General features: G+C 42.6%; 1 long non-coding RNA gene across 3 annotated transcripts in view; it reads right to left on the bottom strand.

Moving 5' to 3' along the window:
- The window catches only part of LOC110220342 (uncharacterized), a 103,982-nt gene that overhangs the window by 14,017 nt on the left and 64,541 nt on the right, over nt 1-25,424 (bottom strand). Inside the window, exons 1-2 of one of the 3 annotated variants that reach the window (XR_002327846.2) lie at nt 6,754-7,010; nt 4,021-4,105 (exon numbers count right to left, since the gene is read on the bottom strand). This is a non-coding gene — a long non-coding RNA (uncharacterized LOC110220342). Of the gene's footprint in view, nt 1-3,959; nt 4,106-6,753; nt 7,011-25,424 lie in introns of those variants that run through there. The other 2 variants (XR_013485763.1, XR_013485762.1) reach the window with 2 other exon arrangements.

Below are 25,424 nucleotides of genomic sequence, written 5' to 3'. Positions count from 1 at the left end.
CTAAGTATTAGAAAGTTTTGGTTTATTTTTTTTTCCTGACATCAAGCCTAAATTTTCTTCCTTCCAATTTACACCCGCTGTTCCTAATCCTGCTTATTGGAGTCAAGTAGAACAAGACTAATTAATCCCTCTTCTACAAGACAGCCTCTCTTATACTGGAAGATAGTTCTCATGTTCCCCCTAAGACTTCTCTTCTCCAAATTAAACATGATCCAGTTAGACACAGAGCTAGAAGGGATGTTAGGGGCCATCTTGTTCAACCCCTTTATTTTATAGAAAAGGAAACTGAGGCCCAAAGAATTTAAGTGACTTGCTCAAGGTCACACAGGTAGTGAATATCTGAGGCAAGATTCAAACCCAGCTCCTGCAACTCCAAGGTCAGTCCTTATTCCACAGCATCATACTATCTCCTAATATCCCCAGTTCCTTCAACTAATTGTCATATAACTCAGACTCACGGTCCTACACCAATCCCTGATTGCTGCCCTCTGAATTTTCTATGGCTTTTGGTTCCCAAAATGCATCAGTCAGGACAGAACACAAGAATCCAGAGATGGTCTGACCACCAAAGAGAGCCACAGGAGGACCACCTCATTCTAGGAAACTTTGCCTCTCTTAATGCGGCCTAAAACCACGTTAACTTTCCCTTAGTGTGTCTCATCCCATTTTCCGAATTCTGGGTCTTCCCAGTAGCCTTGCCATTTGTGGTCCAGAAAACAGAGAGAGTTCTGGACACAGTATCTCCCCTAGGGCTCAATGGGACTGATTCTTGGAAAGAGACCTCAGATGTACTGCCTTGTTGGCCCATTCAGGGGGAAGGACCAGCCAGGGCCTGAGCCCTGGACTTGGCCTCAGACCAATAATTACTGGGGATGGTTTATCTCTGTGGCCAACCTACTACGTGAACCAGAGGTTACAGAAAAGTCAACAGGGTCAGCAAAGGAGTTTCACCATTAAAGAGAGCCACCACCAGGATAGCTATTGTAGCTGATGGAACGGAGGTTATATGGAAGAAAAGACTTTCAAATGAAGGACTCAGCATTGCTACCTGGCAGAAGTGTTCACCGGGGGGATCAGCAACATAGATTGTTCCAGAGCTGGTGGAAGAGGCCTCCATCCATTCAGGCGACTTGGCGATGATTGCCTGCCTGGACAGCCCTTGGTTTTCTCTTGTTGACATAGCCCAAAATGTGTAAAATAAATGTCAAACTAAGAAGGAAAAAACAACTCTTCTCACTCCCACTCCATCCCCAGCTGTCTGGAATTCTTGGGAAGTCAGGGAAAGAGACAGAGAGATAACTGACCAAATAGACAAGATGACAGCTAACTGATAGACAAGCAGGCAGATGGATAAATAGTAACTAACATTTATATAGCACCTACTATATTCCAGACAGGGTGTGAAGCACTTTACAAATAGTATTTCATTTGATCTTCATAAAAACCCCGCAAGGTAGGTCCTATATTATCCCCATTTTACAGATGAGCTAACTGAACCAATGGTCATATAGCTAGGAAGTATTTGAGACCACATTCCAGTCCCATTGCTCTGTCCACTGTACTTCCTAGTAGCCTCAGTGAGGAGGTGGATGGAGAGAGAGAGAGAGAGAGAGAGAGAGAGAGAGAGAGAGAGACAGACAGAGAGAGAGAGACAGAGACAGAGACAGAGAGAAAGGAAGAAAAGGACGGAGAGGATGGGAGGGGAGGAGGAATGAAAAGGGAAAGAAGGGAGAAGACAGACAAATAGATACATAGATAGATGATAAATAATACAGATGATGGATGATGCATGTTTCAGACAAGCAGACAGTTAAATGTATCAATACACCAGACCTAGAGGCAGGGAGAGAAGGAATGAAGGAAGGATAAAGATAGATAGACAGACAGACAGAGGAATGCAAGGTCAATATAAGTTAACAGAGTAATAGGGCAGCTGAAAAAGCTATCAATCTTAGACTGCATTGAGAGTTACAGTGTTCAGGGCTATGGAGGTGATAGACCTGCTATATACTCTGTCCAAATGAAGAGCTCACATTAAAAGCTAAATGAATAAAACAAACCTCTCCCTAAAACAACTCCCACCAGTTTCACCATTGCTTTCACTCTCAGCTGGGCAGGGAGGCATCCTGGTACCATGAAAAGAACCCTGGGTGGAGAGTTCCAGGTTTAAATTCTGATCATGGTGGGCAGCTAGGTGATGCAGTGGATACAGCACTGGCCCTGGAGTCAGGAGGACCTGAGTTCAAATGTGGCCTCAGACACTTAACACTTACTAGCTATGTGACCTTGGACAAGTCACTTAGCCCCGATTGCCTCACCAAAAAGAAAAATAAATAAAATAAATTCTGGCCATGACATTGACAAAGTTATCTTGAGCAACTGACTTCTTTCTGAGCCTCAATTTCTTCATCTGTAAACTGAGGGACAGACTAAATGTCCTCTGAGGTCCCTTTAGCTCTAACTTGGCAATCCCATCATCTTTCAGGTGTCTGCCAGCTATAAAATCCTATGGCATTTCACTTAATGGAGGACATTGCAAAATCGAAGAAGAGGCTGAAGACAGGAGGAGAAGTCCAAAAGGGCCTCTTTTCACCCTGGGAGTGTTTGACTGTTAAGATTCACGAGCCTCACCTGGTGGCATCCCTCCCAGGCTTTTGTTTCTTTCACAGGGGACCCAGAGTGTGATCCTTGTGTTTCTCCTTCACACCTAATTGGGCTTCGTTGTAAAGAGATCAGAGGCTGCCAGTTGGCATCAGAGTCACCTTCCTCATCAGAGAGAGGTTCTGAAAGAGCAAGATTGTAAAGACAGAAGGAGCCAGGAGAGACTAGGAAGACAGCAAGAGATGCAGGGAAAGGCAGGGGGCATTAATAGACTTTAGTATAAAATCCTGACAGATTCAAATTGATTCTGCAGCCTGAGAAAATTGAGTGCGGAGGGAATTAGATTTATGCACTGTTAAATGTAACTGCCTGGCAGTATCTATCCCAAAAGCTGTTAAAATGGTAATCTTTAGAGATGTATGAAAATTGTGTGTGAATAGACCGATGAACCGTCTCTGGGAGCATGCTTCTCCTATCAGAGAAATACAAAACGGCATTATTATTATTAATACTGGGTTACAAACAGTATGCATCATGGATGTAACTTAATCACCTCATCTCAAGGTATAAACAAGAGCAAAGCTGATGATGGTAACTTTTCTCTTTGTGTGGTTAGACAGGAACTTTAGGTGGGGGAAGAAGGGAGATTGGTTTTAGGTCTGACTACAAAAGAAAATGAGTTCATAATGTTTTGGGGAAGTCTTTTAGAATACATTCAGAGAAACAGTCAGAGCTGGTAGACCTGGGAAGGTGATAGTTTCATTGTCTTCAGCCTTGGGCTACATCTGGAGGAGTGTGGTCAACTCTGAGCATCAAAGTTGAAGAAGATTAAGATGAGCTGGAGGAAACCCAGAGGAAGACAGAAGGTCTCAAGAACATATTATATAACACATTGATGGAACCACAGACGTTTAGCCTACAGAAGATTGGAGGAGAAGAGGGGGAGATATTCAAGTATTTGAAGGAGACTCAAAGATGGGCAGCTACGTGGCTCAGTGGATAGAGCACCGGACCTAGACTCAAGATTTGTCATCCCAAGTTCAAATTCAGCCTCAGATACTTACTAGCTGTGTGACTCTGTGCAAGGCACTTAACCCTGTTTGCCTCAGTTTCCTCATCTGTAAAATGAACTGAAGAAGGAAATGACAAACCACTCCATTATCTTTGTCAAGAAAACCCCAAACAGTGTCAGGAAGTGGCAGACATAACTGAACAACAGCAACAAAGATGGGTTAGGATGGGACAATGAGTGAGAACAGAGCTGCTTAATTTTTGTTTTACTTCCATTTTCTCTGCCCAGTAGAATGACCTTTACACAGGAAACATTAGAACAAAAATGACTAAGACAGAGTCAATACCCAAGATCAGTAAGGTTGTAGAAAAGAGGGCTCCTGGCTGCCTCGGGTGAATGCAAGTCACCTGGCTCTGATGAACTCTATCCTCAGGTGCTGAAAGGCCAGGCAGACATGACGGCTGGGTCATCATCAGAGACATCTGGAAGATCCTGGAGAACAAGAGAAATACCAAAAGGTTAGAAAAGAGCAAGTGTTGTCCTGGTTTTTGTCTTAAAGGAAAGAAAGAGAAAACTCAAAAGATGAGCCGGTGAGCGCAGTGTCATTTCCTGGGGAAATTTTACCCTGGATCATTAAAGAGACAGTTGAGGATGTCTAAAAAGAGAACTGGTGACTACAAAGAGCCAGCCTGGCAGCTTCATCAGGAGCAGATTTGCCAGGCTAAGCTCATTTCCTGTATCACAGAACTGCTAAACTAGTAGATGAAGGGAATGCTGGGTGGACAGCATTTAAGGAGGTTTTAGTAAACATCCCATCCATTGTCCCACACTATTTTTGTGGAGAAGACAGAGAGAGATGGATTGAGATGATAATACAATTAGATGAATTCAAAACCGATTGGATGGCAGATTGAAAGGGTAGTTGTTATTGGGTCAATGTTAATTTGGTAGGAGGTCTCTAGTGGAGTACCCCAGGGATCTGCTATCGACTCTGTAATGACCCTTTGGCAGCAAGCCTTCTGGGAGAGAAGAGAGGCCCATAAAGATTTTTTTTTCTTTTTTTTCAGTTTCTGCATTTTGTCAAAAGCAAGGAGCTTTCTACCCAGGCCAATGGAAGATGCCCGAGTTGTCTGATTTCCCCACAGGAATGGGACTGCTGGTGAGCCTTCTTTGGATCAAAGCCACAAAACAGTAACATCTAAAAGGGAAAAAAATAGGTTATGAAGTCTCTCTTCGAGAGGAGTGTACCACCTTCAGGGGAGCTTGTCAGATATGGAGGATTGAAGGGAGATAGTGGAATTCATTTGGAGAAAGGGTCTCTGGGAGCCAATTATAGAATACAGAGTTGAAAGGCATCTCAGTGACCACCAAGTCCAAATAGCACATTAGCATGAATCCCCAGTGTGATGTCTCCAACAGAGGGTCAACCAGTCTTTTGCTTAAAGATCACTAGTGAGGAAATCTGAAGAAATCTTCTGACGAAATCCATTCCACTTAGGGATAGCTCACAATCTTCGCAAGAGAACCCTCCAGGCCAAGTTCATCTCTAACAAAGAGTCCCAAGGAAAGAGAAATGGGCTGTTTTAAGCAAGACAAGAGGGGAAGCCAATTTTATCATCTACCCTCTATCGTCTAATGCCACTCTTCTTTGCATTTTCTAGTCCTAGCCCTTTAGGCTGTTCTCAACTCTTTCCTGGATGTCAGGCAAATTTGAGGTGTCCTCAATTTGAGGCAGAAATTCCCAGGTGTCCTCAGCTTGAGGCAGAAACTATGACCCCTCCCTTCCACTTCTGCTCCCTTTGAAAAATGGGTACAGCTGAGGGGCATTTAGCCATGCAGATCACTTCTCTCTTGACCAGAGCTGAGCATAGAGGTGATTAATCTGCCCAGAAGCTCTGGGGGACAGAGAGGTTTTAATCTCTAGCTGGATTTTTTTTTGGTCTTTTTATTCTAAGAGAACCATCCTATCTTGCTAAGGGACTGAGTCACTGTCTGGATGCCAAGAAGTGCCCCCAAATCCCAAAGTTAAATTTACATATCAATTGCATTCTGGGAGAGATGAGAGCTTAACTAGGGGAGCTGGCTGTGAGAGAGCTGACCTGTCACTTTGGCTATCACCATCCCACCAGAAAATGGGGTATGGCCTTGAGGAACATACACATGACCTTAGATCAACAACAGTCACAAAAGTTGACACTATCTTAGGCTACAGTAAGAGAGACAGAGTGTCCAGAGAACAGCACCCATTCAGGGAGTGGGGCATAATGGAAAGAACACTGGATTGTGGGGTCCTAGGACCCCAGTTCTGCGTCAGGGTATCTGAGTTTGTATCCCAATTCTATCTTTTTACCATCTGTGGTCATGATAGCACATGGGAAGAGGACAGACTTCAGAGTTAGAGGACTCTCTGTGGGACTTTGGGCAAATCACTTAATCTCTCTCTGCCTCAGTTTCCTCAACTCTACAATGGGGATAATAGTAGCACCTACCTCTCGGGGTTCTTGTGAGGATCAAATGAGATTATATTTGTTAAGCACCTTTCAAACCTTAAAGTGCTATAAATATGTAGTGCTGTAATTAAATTAGTAATTAATAATAACATTAATAACCAGTAATTCATCATATTAATAATATAATTATAATATGTTATAATATTATTGGTTAAAATATTGTATTATAATAATAACTAATGAATGAATTAATTAATTAATAATGCTATAAACCTTAGGGTACATAAATGCTGACTGTTAATATTTAATAGCATGGGCCCCTTTGGTGGATTCTTTCTTAAATAATGTTTTTAAATGCACAAAATAGATACATAGGATCATTTTTAAAAAACTAATTGTATTAAATTCAGTTATCGAAATTTTTTTTTAAAGTTTATGGACCTCCAGTTAAGAATCCTTGGACTCCATGATCTTTGAAGTCCCCCCCATCAGCTAACAGAGCCCTGGGCCTGGAGTCTGGAAGACATTAGTTCAAATCTGGCCTCAGATATTTGTTAGCTGTGTGACCCCAGGCAAGTCACTTAACCCTGTTTGCCAGTTTTCTCAGCTGTAAAGTGGGGATATATGAGTACCTAACAACAAGAGGGTTGTTATGAGCATCAAATAACATAGTATTTGTAGAGTGCTTACCACAATGCCCAGCAAACAGTAGACAATAAATGCTTGTTCCCTTGTTCCCCCACCTGGCTCTAGAACTAGGCTCCTATGGCAAGTCACTTCATTCTTCTAGGCCTCAGTCGTCCCATCTGTAAAATGAAGGGAGTTCCTAATATCCTTTCCAGCTCTCAATTTAAGTTCTAAGTATGATGCTATGAAGTGTGGGGTAGGGGTGGATCGAGGGCGTGACAGCCCAATGATGATCCTTCTGGCCTCTGGCATGGCTGAAACATGGCTGGAATAGCGTGTTCATGTTCCAACAGTAGTTGCCAAGAAACAGTAGCAAAGAATGGAAAATGTCATCACAGACTAGATGTCAGACTCATAGAACATCAGAGCTAGTAGGAGCTTTAGGGATTGGCTATTCCGGTTGCTCTTCTCCCTTCCCTGGCCCCCCTTCACAGGACACTGAAGTCCAGAGGAAGAAAAAATTATTCCAAGGAGCTGTGTGCACGTCCTGCACTCATAGATCTGGGGTTGGGAGGTACCTTGGGGCCATTTAGGTCAATTTCCTCATTTGAGATGAGAAAACTGAGACCCAGGGAGGTTATGACTTGCCCAATATCAACAGACAGTCAATAAACCTACTATGTGCCAGCTACTATTCTAAGTACTAGGAATGCCACTAAAGACAGTCATCCTCAAGGCACTTAAAACCTAAAGGAACAGTATTGGAGCCCTAATCCTCCCACTCCACAGCCAATCCTTTTCCGCCTACTACTCTCGGATCACAGAGTGAGTTAATGAGAAGAGCGGGCTTTGAAACAAGGTCTCTTAATTCCCAACAACTTGTTTTCCCCCCTTCCTTAAGGATACTTTGCCTTATTCCCTAGTGTTGTTGCTGGTGGTGGTTTGCTTGGGGTTTTTTGGGGGGTGAGACACAAATCTTATTTCCACAACCAGACCGAATTCTGCTCAGAAGGTCTAGATATGCTCCTGCCTCTTTGTGTAAATAGCACAGGGCTGGGCGCAGAGCAAGGCTCAGGAAAGCACAGTTGGCCAATAATCATGCAGTTTGCAGGAGGAGGAAGGACCAGAGGAGAGCTTTGGTTCTCTGGGGTCCCTACAATCCCACTGTAGGTTGGGGTCACAAAGGGAAAGAAAGAAAGAAGGGCTTCCCCACCCCACCCCTGTTACCATCTCCTCTCTTTCAGCAGCTCCCAGCCTTGAGGCAGATTCACCTAGAGCTGAGTTCCCTAGGGTGCCCATCTGAACTACTTCAATGAATTAGTGCCATAGGAAAGCAGAAGATCGTTGTTCTCCCTTCCATCCAGGAGAGATGGATGGATTTCTTGCCATGCTCTGTCTTGCTCAATTTATTTTAAGGATTTGCAATTTTGTTCTTGTGAGTACTTCCTTCATCAATGTCAATCATGGACCTTCCTATGACTTAGCAGATAGTATTTGAGAGTTTCTACTCAAAAAAGTCATCACCCTATGGCCAACTCAGTGAGGGACTTCTCCAAACTTAATTAGGCTGGTCAGAGAGTCTCAGAGCAAGAAGGGACCTTAGAGGACATCAATTCCAGCCAGGACCTGAACAAGAATCCCTCCTCTACCATGTCCAACAAGTACCCATCTACCCCACCCTCCTCTAACCAGGGGCAGTAAGGTACCCTTTTGGTATATGTAATCTCTAGGCTTGAGCCCACTTTCCCTTGGAGTCTGTATGTACTTGAGGGGGAATGTGTCACAGACTTAATGGGTGAGATTTTTTGTACTAATGGTTAGTTTATTAACTTAGTAAACATCCTTTTTTAAAAGCTGTTTAAGGTTGGTGAATTTAATGATTCTCAACAGATAATCTTTGGGGTGGGGGAGCACACACTAATGGGGATTTTGAACCAGTAGCATTAGAGAATCATACTGAACTCCTCAGTGATACTCTAGAGACCTGAGGAGGAGAGGTAGTCATCCATGACATGGCATCAAACAGCAATGGGAATGGGAGTTGGGATGAGGATGCCCACAGCCTCCTCTTAAATATCTTCATTCAGAAGAGGTCTCTTCACTACTTCCTAAGGCAGTCCATTTAGGTTTTGGACAAGTCTAATTGTTAGAAGGGAAACTAAGGTGGTGCAGTCAATAGAGCAATGAGCTTGGAATCAGGAAGACTCTTCCTCATGAGTTCAAGTTTGGCCTCAGACACTTACTAGCTGTGAAACACTGGGCAAGGCACTTAACCCTGTTTCCCTCAGTTTCCTTATCTGAAAAGGGAGCTGAAGAAGGAAATGGCAAACTACTCTGGTATTTTCACTAAAAGAACCCCAAATAGGGTTAGAAAGAGTCAGACATGACAAAAAAAAAGGTTAGAAAATTTGGTGGTAGAGGGCTTTGAGTCCGTATGTTTGAAGAAACTGGACATATATTTAGCCTGAAAAGAGAGGCCCCTCGAGAATAGATTGTAGGAAACCCAATAGATGTTTTTCAGTCTTTGAAAGACTGTGATATGGAAAAAGGACTAGACTTGTTCCATTTGATTCCAGGAGACTTCCAGGAGATTCCAGGAATGATAGCTAGAAGCTGTGAAATGATAAATTAAGGCTTGATGTAGGGAAAATGTTCTTAACAACAGGAACTGTCCTAGGTAGAATGGACTGCTTGGAGGGTGGCAGGTTTCCTCTGCTTGGAATCTTCAGTAGAGGCTGGGCAACCACTTGTCGGGCATGGGCCAGTGGCAATCTCTTTCTTACATGGGTTGGACCAGAGTCTGCAGCCTACCAACTCTCAAATCCTGTGATTCTGTGATGCCTAGAATTAAAGTTAAGTCTCCCTCCCTGCAACTTCCACCCAGTAGGTCTCATTTCAAAGGATCACACACAGACTTAGACCTGGAAGGATCCTTAAACGTTATCTAAGTATCACCAGCCAGAGATGTGCAGGAACCATTTCTAATGGCTCCGGAGGGCTGATTGTCAAATCTTTAGTGGGAGCATCTATACCTTAGAAATCTGAGATTGATTTATTGTCTTGTTGATTGTCTAGACTTAGGAAAGTGATAGAGAAAATGTTAGTAATGACTCAACTAAAAATGGCATCTGACATCTGTCTTGCATGTACTTTTTTTTGAAAGCTAATTTCTTGCCTCAGTTTCCTTAACTATAAAAAGAGGAATAATGGCACTTACCTCAAAGATTTCTTGTGAGTATCAAATGAGATGTTTGTAAAACACTTAACCCAGTGTCTGGCACATAGTAGGCCCTTTATAAATGCATTTTCCCCTTCTCTTCCCATTTACTATCACACTCCTGTCTAGCCCCCCCCATGCCAGACCTTCAAATTCTGAGAGGCAACATGTGGACAGCAGAAAGGGTGCTAGGTTGGGCATCAGAATACCTGAGTTCAAATCTTGACTCTGTCATTTACAACCTTGGGCAAGTCTCATTATCTCTCAGCCTCAGTTTCTTCATCCGTAAAATAATAATAGGGTTGGACTCAGTGACCTCCAAGGTCCCTTCTAGCTCTAAATCTTGGCTCTTATAGACTCTACTAGGTCTTCTCTTCTCCCAGCTAATGATTTCCCAGTTCCTTCATCTGATTAGCTAATGGTAGGAATTCAGATACCTTCACCATCTTGGTTCTGTCCTCTGGAAAATCCCTGATAAAATCAATATTCTCCTTGTACAACAGACACATAGCCTATCCAGCTCTGAAGGACCTATGAGAGTTTGTGATCTGCCAGCATGGCTTTTTAGAACCCTGGGTCAGCTCCAGATCCTGAGGAGACTTCAGAGGAGTCCTGCTAAACACGAGGAGCTATATTAAACATAAGTCCCAAAAAGCCACTTTCCCCACAGAGTCACAAATGCCAGATTGATGGCAACAAGTCAACAAGCATTTATTAAACACCTATTGTGTGCAAGGCACCATGCTTAACTCTGGAGACACAAAAAAAGAAGTAAAAACAGCTCCTGCCCTCAAGGAGCTTGTAATCTAATGGGGAAGATAACATGCAAATAATTATGTACATACAGGATTTATACAGGCTAAATTGGAGGTAAAGGTTCTTTATTTTTTTTTAATTTTTCTTTTTTTTCTTTTTTTGTTTTTTTATATGAATTTATTTATTTTTAGTTTTCAACATTCACTCCCACAAGTTTTTGAGTTCCAAATTTTCACCCCATTTCACCCCTCCCCCAACCCCAAGATGACATGCATTCTGAATATCCCTTCCCCTAGTCTGTTCTCTCTTCTATCTCCCCCCACTTCTCTTATACCCTTCCCCTTCTATTTTCCTGTAGGGCAGGATAGACTTCTGTACCCCATTTCCTGTATTTCTTATTTCCCAGTAGCAGGTGAAAACATTTCTTTAAACATATGTTTTTAAAACTTTAGGTTTCAAATTTTCTCTTTTCCTCCCTCCCCACCCACCCTCATTGAAAAGGCAAGCAACTCAATATAGGTTATACATGTGCAGTTCTGCAAAACACATCCATAGTAGATATATTGTGAAAAACTAACTCTATTTCCTTTAATCCTATCCTGCTCTCCCATTTATTCTATTCTTTCTTTTGACCCTGTCCCTCCTCAGAAGTATTTACTTCTGATTACCCCTTTCCCAATCTGCCTCCTCTCTATCATCCCCTGCTCTCTTGTCCTTCTCCCCTATTTTCCTGTAGGGTAAGACAGATTTCCATACCCAATTGAATGTATGTTATTCCCTCCTTAAGCCAAATCCTATGAGAATAAGATTCACTCATTTCCTCTCACCTTCCCCCGTTTCCCCTCCACTGTAAGAGACTTTTTTCTGTTTTTTTTGTGAGATAATTTACCCCATTCTACCTCTCCCTTTCTTCTTCTCTGAGTATAATCTCTCATCCCTTAATTTTATTCTCCAGATATGACCCCTTAATCTTCAACTCACCCTGTGCCCTCTATCTATCTATCTATCTATCTATCTATCTATCTATCTATCTATCTATACATACATACATATAATTTTTTTCCTCCAACTACCCTAATACTGACAAAGGTCTCATGAGTTATAAATATCATCTTTCCATGCAGGAATGTAAACAGTTCAATCTTAATAAGTCTCTTATGATTTCTCTTTCCTGTTTACCTCTTCATGTTCCACTTGAGTCCTGTATTTGAAAGTCAAATTTTCTATTCAGCTCTGGTCTTTTCATCAAGAATGCTTGAAAGTCCTCTATTTCACTGAATGACCATTTTTTCCCCTGAAGGATTATACTCAGTTTTGCTGGGTAGGTGATTCTTGGTTGTAATCCTATCTCCTTTGCCCTCCAGAATATTATATTCCATGCCCTGCGGTCCTTTAATGTAGAAGCTGCTAAATCTTGTGTTATCCTGATTGTGTTTCCACAGTACTTGAATTGTTTCCTTCTGGCAGCTTGTAATATTTTCTCCTTGACCTGGGAACTCTGGAATTTGGCTATAATATTCCTAGGAGTTTTCCTTTGGGGATCTCTTTCAGGAGGAGATCTGTGGATTCTTTCAATTTCTATTTGGCCCTCTGGTTCTAAATATCAGGGCAGTTTTCCTTGATAATTTCTTGAAACATGATATCTAGGCTCTTTTTTTGATCATGGCTTTCAGATAGTCCAATAATTTTTAAATTCTCTCTCCTGGATCTATTTTCCAGGTCAGTTGTTTTTCCAATGAGATATTTCACATTGTTTTCTAATTTTTCATTCTTTTGGATTTGTTTTACAGTGTCTTGATTTCTCATAAAGTCACTGTCTTCCAATTGCTCTATTCTAATTTTTAAGGAAGTATTTTCTTCAGTAATCTTTTGGACTTCCTTTTCCATTTGGCCAATTTTGTTTTTTAGGGCATTTTTCTCCTCATTGGCTTTTTGGACCTCTTTTGCCATTTGGGTTAGGCTATTTTTTAAGTGTTATTTTCTTCAGTATTTTTTTGGGTCTCCTTTAGCAAGCTGTTGACTTGTTTTTCATGATTTTCTTGCATCACTCTCATTTCTCTTCCCAGTTTTTCCTCTACTTCCCTTACTTGCTTCTCAAAATCCCTTTTGAGCTCTTCCAAGGCCTGGGACTGATTCATATTTTTCTTGGAGGCTTTGGATGTAGGAGCTTTGACTTTGTTGTCTTCTTCTGGTTGTATATTTTGATCTTCTTTTTCACCAAAGTAAGATAATATAGTCTGACTCTTTTTGTACTGCTTGCTCATGATTCCAGCCAATTACTTGAGTTTTAAACTCTTTGTTAAGGTAGGAATCTGCTTCCAATGTGGAGAATGTACTGTCCCAAGCTTCAGGGTTTGTACAGCTGTTTTTAGAGATACTTGTAGGGACCTGTAAATTTTCAGTTCTTCCAAGGTGGTATGATAAGGGGCGAGATGTTTACTCCTTTCCTGGTCTGTGACCACAAATATTCTTTTCTGTCCTGTAACTGTGAGGAAGGCTTCCTCTCCACCGCCACTCCAAGCTCCACCACGCCAGCACTCCTCTTCACCCCAGCACGGCCACCCAGAACTGTGACCCAGATCCAAAAATGGGCAAAGCAAGAGATTCCTGCCTCAGCACTGGCAAAGAGATCCCTGCAATCCCTCTCTGATCAGCCGCTGGATTCCCCCTCAGTCTATGGGCCAGAAGTTTGGGAAGCAGCTGCCCCCCCCGAGGGCCACGCTTTTGGGGAATGGAGCTGAGACCCCACCTCCCTGTCTCAGTATGGCAGAAACAGACTTTTCCCACCAACCTTCTAAGTTGTCTTTAGCATTCGTGAATTGAGTAGTCTGGAAACCTCAACAGCTGCCTGAGCTTCAGTCCTCTGAGGCCTGTTCCAGGTTCACTGCACTGCCCTGTGCTCCCAGCCCAGAGCTATATACCTTTATAATCAACCAACCAGACTGTCTTGGGCTGGAAACTTGTTTCAGTCTGTCTTTTTGTGGGTTCTGCTGCTTCAGAATTTGTTTAGAGCCATTTTTTTATGAGTGTTTGGAGGGGTTTGGGGGAGAGCTCAAGCAAGTCACTGCTTTCACTCCATCATCTTGGCTCTGCCCAATCAAAAGTTATTTCAAAATCATAATAATAACAATTAGCATGTATATAGCTCTTTAAGGTTTGCAAAACACTTCACAAATATTATTTTATCTTCACAACAACCCTTCAGGGTAGGTATTATTATTATTATTATTATCCTCTTTTTATAGATAAGGAAATTGAGATATAAGTTAAGTGACCTGCCCAGGGTCACACAACTAGGAAGTGTCTGAAGCAGGATTGGTAACTGAGTGAACATTGGAAGGAGGAGGATTGAATAAAAAGGGAAAGTCAAAGATGATTTCTAGGATTACAAACATGGGGAAATGGAGTGACTGCAATAGAAATAGGGAAGTAATAATAAGGTTTCAGGGAAGAAATAATGAGTAATGGTGAGTTTGAGATTCTCATGAGATATGCACGTGGAGATGACAAGCAGGCAATTGGAGATGCAGTCCTGGCACCCAGGAGTTGAGGGATGGATATGTAGATCTGGGAGCCAACTTTCTGTGAGGCAATTTATTCTATTCGATTTTTTTGTAGATCAGGAAGGCAAATTTTTCTAGGAGTTTGTCTGTGAAAGGAAGGAAAGGTATGGGAAATCTAAGAGACAGACACACCCTTACAGGCCATCTAGTCTTAGGACTTCCTTTTCTTTTCTTTTCTTTTCCTTTATTAATTTTTTTTGTCTAGGCAATGGGGTTAAGTGACTTGCCCAGGGTCACACAGCTAGTAAGTATTATATGTCTGAGGCCAGACTTGAACTCAGGTCTTCCTGGATTCAGAGCCAGTGCTCTATCCACTGCACCACCTAGCTGCCCCAGGACCTCCTTTTATGGAGAACATAGCTGAGGCCCAGGAAGAAAAGAGGGCTTGCTCATGGCTTTTTTGTTGTTGTTCAGTTATGTGTGACTTTTCACCACCTCATGAACATGCCAGGCCCTCCTTTATCCTCCATTATTTCTCAAAGTCTGTCCAAGTTCATGGTCATTGTTTCCATGATACTATCTATCCATCTCATCTTCTGCCATCCCCCTTTCTTTTTGCCTTCAGTCTTTCCCAACATCAAGGTCTTTCCCAATGAGTTCTGTCTTCTAATTATGTGGCCAAAGTATTTAAATTTTAACTTCAGTATTTGACCTTTCAGGGAATAGCCTGAATTAATTTCTTTAAGTATTGACTGATTTGACCTCCTTGCTGTCCAAGAGATTCTCAAAAGTCTTCTCTAGCACCACAATTTGAAAGCATCGATTCTGCAGTGCTCAGCTTTCTTATAGTCCAATTCTCACAGCCATACACTGCTACCGGAAAAAACAAGTTTTTACTATACAGACCTTTGTCAGCAAGGTATGCTGTAGAGATTTGCCATAGCTTTCCTTTCAAGGAGCAAGAGTCTTTTAATTTCATAGCTTCAGTCACCATCTGCAATTTAAACCCAAGAACATAAAATCTTACTTCCACTTCTTCTCTTATTTGTCAGAAAGTGATAGAGCCAGTTGCCAAGATCTTAGGGTTGTTTTTTTTGTTGTTGTTAAAGCTTCAAGTTAGCTTTTACATTTTTCTCTTTCACCCTCATCAAGAGACTCCTTAATTTCTCTTCACTTTCTGCCATCATAGTGGTATTGTCTACATATTTGAGATCATTCATATTTCTCCCAACAATCTTAATTCCAGCTTTTAATTCATCCAGCCTGGCATTTCACATGATGTATTTTGCATGTAAGTTAAATAAATAAAGTGACAATATACAGCCTTGTCATAATCCTTTTTCAATCTTAAATCAATTAATTATTCCATGTTTGGTTCTAACTGTTGCTTTTTGGCCCATATATAGGTTCCTCATGAGACAAGATAATCTGGTACTCCCATCTCTTTGAGGACTTGCCACATTTTGTTGTGATCATATAGTCAAAGATTTTAGTGTAGTCAATGAAGAAGTAGATGTGTTTTTTTCTGAAACTCCCTTGCTTTCTCCATAATCCGTTGAATGTTGGCAATTTGGTCTCTAGTTCCTCTTCTTTTTTGAAAACCAGCCTGCTCTTCTGGTAATTCTCAGTTCCCATACTGAAGAAGCCTAGCTTGCAGAATCTTAAGCTTAACCTTGCTGCTGCAATTGTTGGCACAATGAGTGCAATTGTTTGGTAATTTGACCATCCCTTGGCATTGCCCTTCTTTAGGATTGGAACTTAGATCTTTTCCAATCCAGTGGCCACCATTGTGTTTTCCAGTTTTGCTGATATACTGAGTACAGCACTTTAACAGCATCATCTTTTAGGGTTTTAAATAGTTTGGTTCAATTCCATTACCTCCACTAGCCTTATTGTTAGCAATGCTTCCTAGGGCCCACTTGACTTCATTCTCCAGGATGTCTGGCTCTTAGGTCAGTAAACACACCATCATGGTTATCAGTGATGTTAAAATCTTTCTTGTATAGTTTTTTTTTTCTTTTTTGGTGAGGCAATCAGGGTTAAATGACTTGCTCAGAGTCACACAGATAGTAAGTGTCAAGTGACTGAGGCCAGATTTGAACTCAGGTCCTCCTGACTCCAAGGCTAGAGCTCCATCCACTGTGTCACCTGGCTGCCTCTGTCTAGTTCTTTTGTGTATACTTGCCACCTCTTCTTAATCTCTTCTGCTTCTGTTAAATCCTTATTTTTATATTTTATCATGCCCATTTTTGCATGAAACTTTCCTTTGATATCTCTAATTTTCTTGAAGAGATCTCTTGTCTTTCCCATTTTATTGTTTTCTTCTATTTCTTTGCATTACTCCTTTAAGAAAACCTTATTTCTCTTTTCTGTTTTCTGGAATTCTGCATTCAATTAGGTATATCTTTCCCATTCTTTCTTTCCTCAGCTATTTGGTCTCTTTTTGGTGTTGTTTCTAGAATATGTTGTATGTCTTCACAGAACCGATCAACTTTGGCCTCTGGCATCAGTGCTTAGATTTGTATTACTGCGATGTTGAACAGTTTGCCTTGGATTCAAACATATCATTCTGTCACTTTTGAGATCATACCCCAGTACTGCTTTTCTCACCCTTTTATTGACTATAAGGGCTACTTCATTTCTTCTGAGAGATTCTTGCCCACATTAGAATATGTAGTGATCATCTGAATTAAATTCACCCATTCCCATCCATTTAAGTTCACTAACACTCAAAATGTCGATGTTTAACCTTTCCATCTCCTCTTTGACCACATCCAGCTTACCTTGGTTCATAGATCTTACATTCCAGTAGCTCCAGTACTAATAAAGTGGCTGGGACAAAGCCAAAAGGAAGCTCAGCTGAAAATGTATCTGGTGACAAAAGGAAAGTCTGATGTTGCAAAGATCAATATTGCATAGGAACCTGAAATGTAAGCTCATGGCTACACGTTAATAAAGAGTAGAAATAAACTGCATTATCTGATTTCAAATACAGTACGGTGTTTTTCTTGCTGGGTCCAATGGGCAGATAGAACATAGATAGACAGACAGATAGATAAACAAATAGATAAATAGATAAGTGAGTGGATGGATAGATGATAGATAAATACATAGATACATAGATAGACTGATAGATTAATAGATAGATGGATAGATAGATCAATAGATGAATTGGTAAACAGATTAAAAGATAAATAAACAACTGAATGGATGGATAGATAGACAAATTAACAGACAGATAAATGTACAGATAAGCAGACAACTAGATAGATTAACAGATGGATAGACATTTAGATAGATGGATAGATAGAAAGATAGATTAACAGATAAATAGGCCAACAGATAGATGGATTGATAGGCGGATGGATGGTTAGATAAATGGATGGATAGATAGAAATATAGATAAACAGATAGATGGATAGATAATGGATGGACAGACTGACAGATAGATAGACATGCAGATGGATGGACAGATAAACGGATGGATAGATAAACAGAAAGATAGACAGAGAGATGGATAGATAGACGTATGAATAAATAAGTAAATAGACAGATTGACAGACAGATGGGTGAACAGACAGATGGAAAACAGGTAGAGCATTTTTTAAATTGCATACTATATGCCAGGCATTATTTTTATTGAACAAATCACCTAACAACACTGAGTCTTCCCCTCACCTCTGTCATGATGATGCCTAACCTTTTTCTATAGATGAGGAAGCTGAGCCCTGTCCGAGGTCACAGGATCAAAGACTTAGAGCTGGAAGGGACCTAAGAGAATCTCAACTTCCATATGTTTACAGATGAGCACATTAGGACTTGAAAAGGTTAAGGGTCATACGGCCAGTAATTGTCTGGGGAAGGACTTGAACCCAGGGGTTCCTGACTCCAGGCCCAACACTCTCTCCACTCCCCAGCTTCCTCTCATAGCCAATAGCTTTATGAATGCCTGAGTTGGGACCAGAACCCAGGTCTTCTGACTCCAATGCCATGTTTCTTTCCCGTGCCAGAACTCAATGTCTGCACAGAGTTAACTAACAGTACAAGAAACATCCCCAAACAAGTATGCTGTGAGAGGGACAGGTGGGAATCATTGTCAAAAGGGGGTTGGGGCCACTTTTCTCAGTTTGGACCCGGTCTCTGGAGCTGAGCCGATCCCATCTGACTATGCCTCCCCAGCAGGGTGACTTCAGGTTTTCACTCATTTCACTAAGAGTGGTAGCTTAGGAATCAAAAGATTTGGGTTCAGATCCAGGTTCTGTGGTTTCTGAGCCGTTCAACCTGAGGCAAATCACACTGTGAACCTCAACTTTCTTATCTGTAAAGTGGGGAAGATGATATGTGTACTTGCCTACCTTCCCTGAAGTGGTTATGAGTCAGGTTTTCTATAAATCTTAAAAGTCCTATAGACTTGATGCCAATAATTCTTCTTAATGACCTGTCCACTCTCTCCCACATCCACCATGGCCTGTAAAGACCCCACAGCAGAGGTGCTGCTTGGAAAATTAACCATTCTATCTCTTTCCTAGGAGACAGATAGTTGGTTCAGTGGATAGAATACCAGGCCTAGAGTCAGGAAGACCTGAGTTCAAATTTAGCCTTAGATACTTACTAGCTGTGTGACTCTGGGCAAGTCACTTAACCACTGGAAAAGGAAATGGCAAACCCATCCCTTTGCCAAGAAAACCCCATAGGTGGTGTGGTGTATGGCATCGTGAAAAGTCGGACATGACTGAGCACCAATCTCTTTCCTACCCTGCCAGTTCATGCCCTTGGAATCCATTTTGATGCCTGTCTCTACCATATGCCTCATCTGGATCTGACTCTCAGGTGAAAGGGAAACCAGCTTGGGAGTCAGAAGACTGGGTTTCAACACTCACTCAGCTTCTGGGTAATCCATTTCCTCTCTGAGATTCAATTTCCTCAGAGGTAATAATCTTTCTGGGTCTACTGGGATGACAGCATTGTAAACTGAAAGTTCTATTGGAATGTCAGATGTTACTGTTTCTACTCACCTGTGGAGGCAACATTGTATAGTGGAAAGAAGATTGGTTCTGGAGTCAGAGTTCGAATCCTACTTCCAACACTTCCTGCCTGTGTGGCCTTGGACAAGTCATTTAGCTTCCCTAGGCCTCAGTTTCTGCACCTGTAAAATGAGAGGCTTGGACCATGCCTCTGAGGGCCCTTCTACTCTGTGTTTCTGAGTGACTTGGGGTCATATCACAGCTTCACTTCTTACCAGATTCATGGCCTTACTAGATCCATGGCCTAGGGGCAGCTAGGTGGCCCAGTAGATAGAGTACTGGCCCTGAAGTCAGAAGGACCTGAGGTCAAATCTGGCCTCAGACCAAACACTTGACACTTACTAGCTGTGTGACCCTGGGCAAGTCACTTTACCCCAACTGCCTAAAAAAATAAAATAAAATAAAAACTAGATCCATGGCCTTAGGCAAGCCTCTTTGCTTCTCAGGGCCTCAGTTTCCTCATCTATAAAATGAAGAGAACTAGGTGACCTCTAAGGTCCCTTTTGGCTTCAAACTTTATGTCTGAGTATTTTACACAGTTATTTCAGGTCCCTAAAATTCTTTTAAGGTAGGAATTTTTTTTAAATTTTTTCCAGTGCCTAGGAAGGCACTAAATGCTTATTGATCAGTTAACCCATTGGCCATTTACTCACTGTACTGTGAGTTCTTTGAGGAGTTCTTTTTGTATTTTCCTCCTATCCCCCCCCCCACCTTGTGCCTAGGACTGGGCTTGGCTCCCAGGGCAGACTGAACAGTTGTCCCTGCTCTGTTGCCCCATTCTAAGTCTGCCCCTTTGGTGTTGTTCTGACCCAGGTTGGGAGGGAGGGGGGAGGGGGAAGGCCTGATCGATGGGCACGCAGGGAAGTGAGGAGGGCAGTTTGCCCTTGTAATCCCCTGGTGCCTGTCAGTTACCCTGAGGCCTCCACCCCCTCTCATGGGGGGAGGAAGTGGGGGGGGGACTTGTCTCCCTGGAAATCAGCCTGCCCGTCACTTCCCCGCTGGCTGCCTCTTCTGCAGGCAGGGCACACGCACTCCTGGGGAGAAGGAAAATCACAGGCAATTTGTCAGGCATTAGCTGATAATTCAGACAGCGGCGTGTGCACGCCCGAGTCAAGCTCCCAGGCTGGCGCTGGCGGAGACAGGTTATCGACTGTGACAAGCTGCAGGTGACACCTCACTGGCCTGGCCACTGCCCCCCACCCTCACCCCTCTGGAGGGGAAGGAGGAGGCAGCCATATTGAGACATCAGCCCCGATGGCTCATTCAAACTGGAGAGGAGCTTGCCGGGGATGGAGGGAGCAAGAGGAGAGGAAGAGGTGGGGAGGCAGGAAGGGCTTTAAGAGCTCTCTTCACCAACCCATTATATCCCCTGAAATTCCTTAGTATTTTGTGGAAGTCTTAGAATGATCTTGCTTGAAGGGCCCCTCCCAGCTCTTCCTTAATGCACAAGGAGGAGGCCAAGGATGAAGAAGTCACTCATGCTCACCTCCTCTTGTTCCACCCATCAACAAAGGTCTTTTGGGAGTCTAATATGTACCCAGCACAAAGGAAGTGGAGGCGAAAGCAGGGAAGGGAGAGGGAAAGCAAGTTCTGTTTGTAACAAACTAAAGATTCTGGAATTATAGATTGAAAGCCCGAGGGGACCCTAGAGGGTGTCTAATCTAACCTTCTCATTGAGCAGATGGAAAATGAGACCCTGGGAAGCTTAGGCATTATATTAGGTGCTGGGAGAAAAATGCAAAAATAAAACAGTCCCTGACCCCAAGAAGCTTACATTCCATTGGAGGAGATGGGGGTGGGGAGAGAAAGAGAGATGTATATTAGTCTATATATATGTACATATACATATAACTATATACACATATTAACATACATGTTAATATACCTAATATGACATAGACTATATACATATACACATCATACATGCATATATATGCATGTTGTTGATCAGTCGTTTCAGTCCTGTCTGACTCTTTCTGACCCCATTTGGGGTTTTCTTGGCAGAAACACTGGCGTGGTTTGGCATTTCTTTCTCCAGCTCATTTTACTGATAAAGAAACTGAGGCAAACCAGGTTAAGTGATTTGCCAAGGGTCACATAGTAAGTGTCTGAGGCTGGATTTGAACTCAGGTCTTCCTGACTCCAGGTCTTGTGGTCTATCTACTGTGCCGTATATGTATACATATACTCAGATATATGTATACATATACACACATTTATACAAATGTACATGTATGTTATAGCATGAAGAGGGATGGTGGTACCAGCACCAGGTGATGGGAATAAACCAGGAAAGGCTTCCTATAGAATGTGGCTCTTGAGTAAAATGTTAAAGAAAATAAGGTATTAGAAAAGATAGAAATTGAGTTTGTAGTGTATTCCAGCCACGAGGGAAAGCACTGATATACATAATGTATATAAAGTACTTTGTAAACCTTAAAAATGCTTTATAAATGTCAGTCATTGTTGTTGGCCCTGTCTGTTATGGGAGCTAGAGGAAACCGACCTGCTCTCTGCCCCAGCTGGGATCAATTCATTTGGAAAGATAAGACGCCAATATATCATAACAGCATTGCAACGGCTCCTCAGGATTTGCTGAGCCGGGAATGCTCTACATAAAATAGTAATTAATATAATTTATGGTACAAGGGCTGGCCCAGGAATAAGTTGCCAATGAGAGACACAATTTCTGTACAACTTCAGAGGAGGGAGAATGAAGTCTTTAAGTTATAGGACTCCTCACCCTGGGGCAGAACTGGTGCCACACAACCTCTCTCTCCCTCACCTCGACTGCAATTTCAATTCCAACTTCAGCCTCAGACCTACCCACAATGCCAGCCCCAGGTCCATAACTTTAGCCCCAAGGGGGACTCAGAAGACCATAGTGAAGGAACCTGGTTCCCCTGTGAGGAGGAGCAATCATTCAATAAACTTTTATTAAGCACCTGCTATGTACTAAGCACTGTGCTAAGGACTGAGGATACAAAGAAAGGGTGGGGAGAAGTCTCTGCCCTCTCAGGGAGACATCCTGTAAACAAATATATAAAACAAGCTACATATAAAGAGCTTATATTAGATAGATAGATGATAGATAGATAGATAGATAGATAGATAGATAGATAATAGATAGATAGATAGATAGATAGATAGATAGATAGATAGATGGATGGATATATAGATGGATGTATAGATGGATGGATGGATGGATAGATGGATGGATGGATGGATGGATGGATGGGATGGATGGATGGATGGATGGATGGATGGATGGATGGATGGATGGATGGATGGATGGCCAGCCGGCTGGCTAGATAGATAGATAGATAGATAGATAGATAGATAGATAGATAGATAGATAGACATAGATAGATAGATAGACAAATGGAAAGGGAAGGCATTAGAATTAAGAGGGATCAGGAAAAGCTTCTTGTAGAAGGTGGGATTTTATCTGGAACTTGAAGGAGGCTGGGGAAGCCAGGAGATGAGGAGGGAGAGAATTGAGGGTACTGGGGACAGTCAGAGAAAGAATCTCCTTCCAATCCATGAGGCATTAAGCAGGCCCTCATGCACTTGATCTATGCTAGCCCCTCTTCTTGGCCCTGGCCCAAACTGACCCCACATCTCCAGATCCTTCTCATGCCCATTCCCACCCTTATACAATCATACACCCTGCTCTGAACCTGTGTCCCCAAGGCCATATCACTGCCCATGTAATAAATGTGAGGCACATTTAATAAGCTGAGAGTCCCTGGGGTGGCCACCCCCTACATTTGGATGGCAAGGCCAGAAACATTGACCTTTCTCCACCTAGCAAATAAGGAACTGCACAACAAACGTGTCCGGAAGGAGACAAATGGTTTCAGTCACATGCTATTAATGTAGATCCCAGAAGAGGCGTCTTAGGCCAAGTATATCTTCAGAAAGGTAATATGAGCTGAAGAGGGGCAGGAAGAGGACAAGGTTGGAGGGACCAGAGCAGCTAGGGAAGATCCACACTGCATGAGCTCATTACTAGAGCTGGAGCAGGGGGAGAGCCACGGTAGAGAAACGGGGGAGAGATGACATCAGGACTAAGGAAATGAAAAGAACCAAATAATCAAATCTAAATGATTGATCATGGCATTCAAAGCCCTCCAAAGCCCTCCACCGTCTAGTCCCATTCTCCTTTTCCAGCCTTATCTCCTGCACATCCCCTGTACCAAGTCTGCATTCCAGGCAGACTGGACCATGTCCCCTCCTTCCTTCTCTTTCTGCCCTCTCCCTACGGACAAGTCCCTTCTCCCTCCCTTCCTTCCAATCTCCAGAAGCCAGATCCTCCTGGAAGGTTTTGTGTACTTGTCTAGTGTCCCCATTAGACTGTAAATTAAGCAAGGATTATGTTGTGTCTGTCTTTATATCCCCAGTGGTGAGCACAAGCTTGGATTATTGCACGTCCTGGATATTTAATCAATGTTTGTTGAATGTATTATAGGATCAGAGGGGAATGAGATCTCAGTGGAACAGAGGATTACTGGCCCCACTCCTCAGGAAGGACAGGACAGACACTGTGGGCTGAAGACAGCAGAAAAGGGACCGGGAATGGGAGGCTGATGTAGGGAAGGGAAAGGGAAAGAAAGAAGCCGCAAAGCGGATCTGGGATGGAAGGACTTTTCCTAGCATAGCATTCAGAACTTGGAGGGACACCAGAAAGAGAATGTCAGAGCTGGGAGGGGGCCTTAGAACATGGAATGTCAGAGCTGGGAAAGGCCTTAGAACATGGAATGTTGGAGCTGGGAAGGGCCTTAGAACAGAGAATGCCAGAGTTGAGAGGACCCTTAAAACAGAGAATGTCGGAGCTGGGAGGGGCCTTAGAACATGGAATGTCAGAACTAGAAGAGGCCTTAGAAATTCAGTGCTAAAAGCATTTCTTAAAAACCTGCTATATTTCAAGCACTTAGCTAGGACCTGGAGATATAAAGACAAAACTAAAACAATGCCAGCCCTCAATGAACTGTCTTACCACTGCAGGGAACCAATATGTCTCCAGATAAGTAAATCAGGATTTTTTTTTTGGTCAGTCATGTCTGACTTTTTGTGACCCCATTTGGGGTTTTCTTGGCAAAGCTACTGGAGTCGTTTGTCATTTCCTTCTCCAGCACATTGTACAGATGAGGAAACTGAGGCAAATAGGGCTAAGTGACCTGCCCAGGGTCACACAGCTAGTGATTATCTGAAGCCAGATTTGAATTCAGGTCCAGGACTCGTGTTCTAACCAAAAGGAAATGGGCAGGTGGCTGGTTCAACTTGACTTACAACTTAAAGGAAATAAGGGTTTCCAAAAGGCAGAGTGGAAGATGAGCATCTCCAACTACCTTTTCAGCTTCATCTCCAGCTATTCCCCTGTGCCAAACTGTGCACCCCCATCTCCCTGTATCCACCATGGTGGGTTTTCCCACGTCTAGACATCTGTTCATGCACCGCTCCCACCTGGAATGACTGCCTCCTAACCTCAGTACTCATCAAAATCCTCATTCCCTCAACTTCACAAAATTACAGAATATTAGAGACACAGTCAGTCAGTTGGTCAACAAACATTTATTAAATGCCTACTATATACCAGAACATCTAAGTGGTGGATTGGATTGAGCCCTAGGCCTGGAATCAGGAAGATTTAAGTTCAAATCCAGCCTCAGGCATTTACTAGCAGTATGACCCTGGATAAGTTATTTCCTCAACTATAAAATGGGGATAATAATAGCACCTACCTTTCAGGATTGTGGTGAGAAGCAAATGAGATAATATTTGTAACGCACTCAACATGACACATGACAGGCATTTAATAAATGTGTGTTCCCTTCCTTCCTGTTATAAGGGATTTTGAGGGTTTTCTAGTTAAGCCTGTGTTTAAATAGGAAAATTTCACTGGTGCCCCCTACACTGATAAAATAGCAAATTCAGGAAAGAGAGAGGGAGAGGGAGAGAGAAGAGAGAGAGAGAGAGAGAGAGAGAGAGAGAGAGAGAGAGAGAAAGGAAGGAAGGAGGGAGGGAGGGAGGAAGGGAAGGAGAGAGAAAAAAGAGAAAGAGAAAAAGAGAGAAAGGAAGGAAGGAAGGAAGGAAGGAAGGAAGGAAGGAAGGAAGGAAGGAAGGAAGGAAGGAAGGAAGGGAAGGAAGGGAGAGAAAGGGAAAGAGAGAAAAAGAAAGGGAGAAAAAGAAAGAGAGAATGGAAAGAAGGAAGGAAGGAGAGAAAAAAGAAAG

The sequence above is a fragment of the Phascolarctos cinereus genome, unplaced genomic scaffold (genome assembly GCF_003287225.1).
Source record: "Phascolarctos cinereus isolate Bilbo 61053 unplaced genomic scaffold, phaCin_HiC Scaffold_4;HRSCAF=312, whole genome shotgun sequence".
NCBI classification, from domain to species: Eukaryota; Metazoa; Chordata; class Mammalia; order Diprotodontia; family Phascolarctidae; genus Phascolarctos; species Phascolarctos cinereus.
Note: the sequence above shows the minus strand (reverse complement) of the source record. Positions and strands in the feature narration are given on the sequence as shown.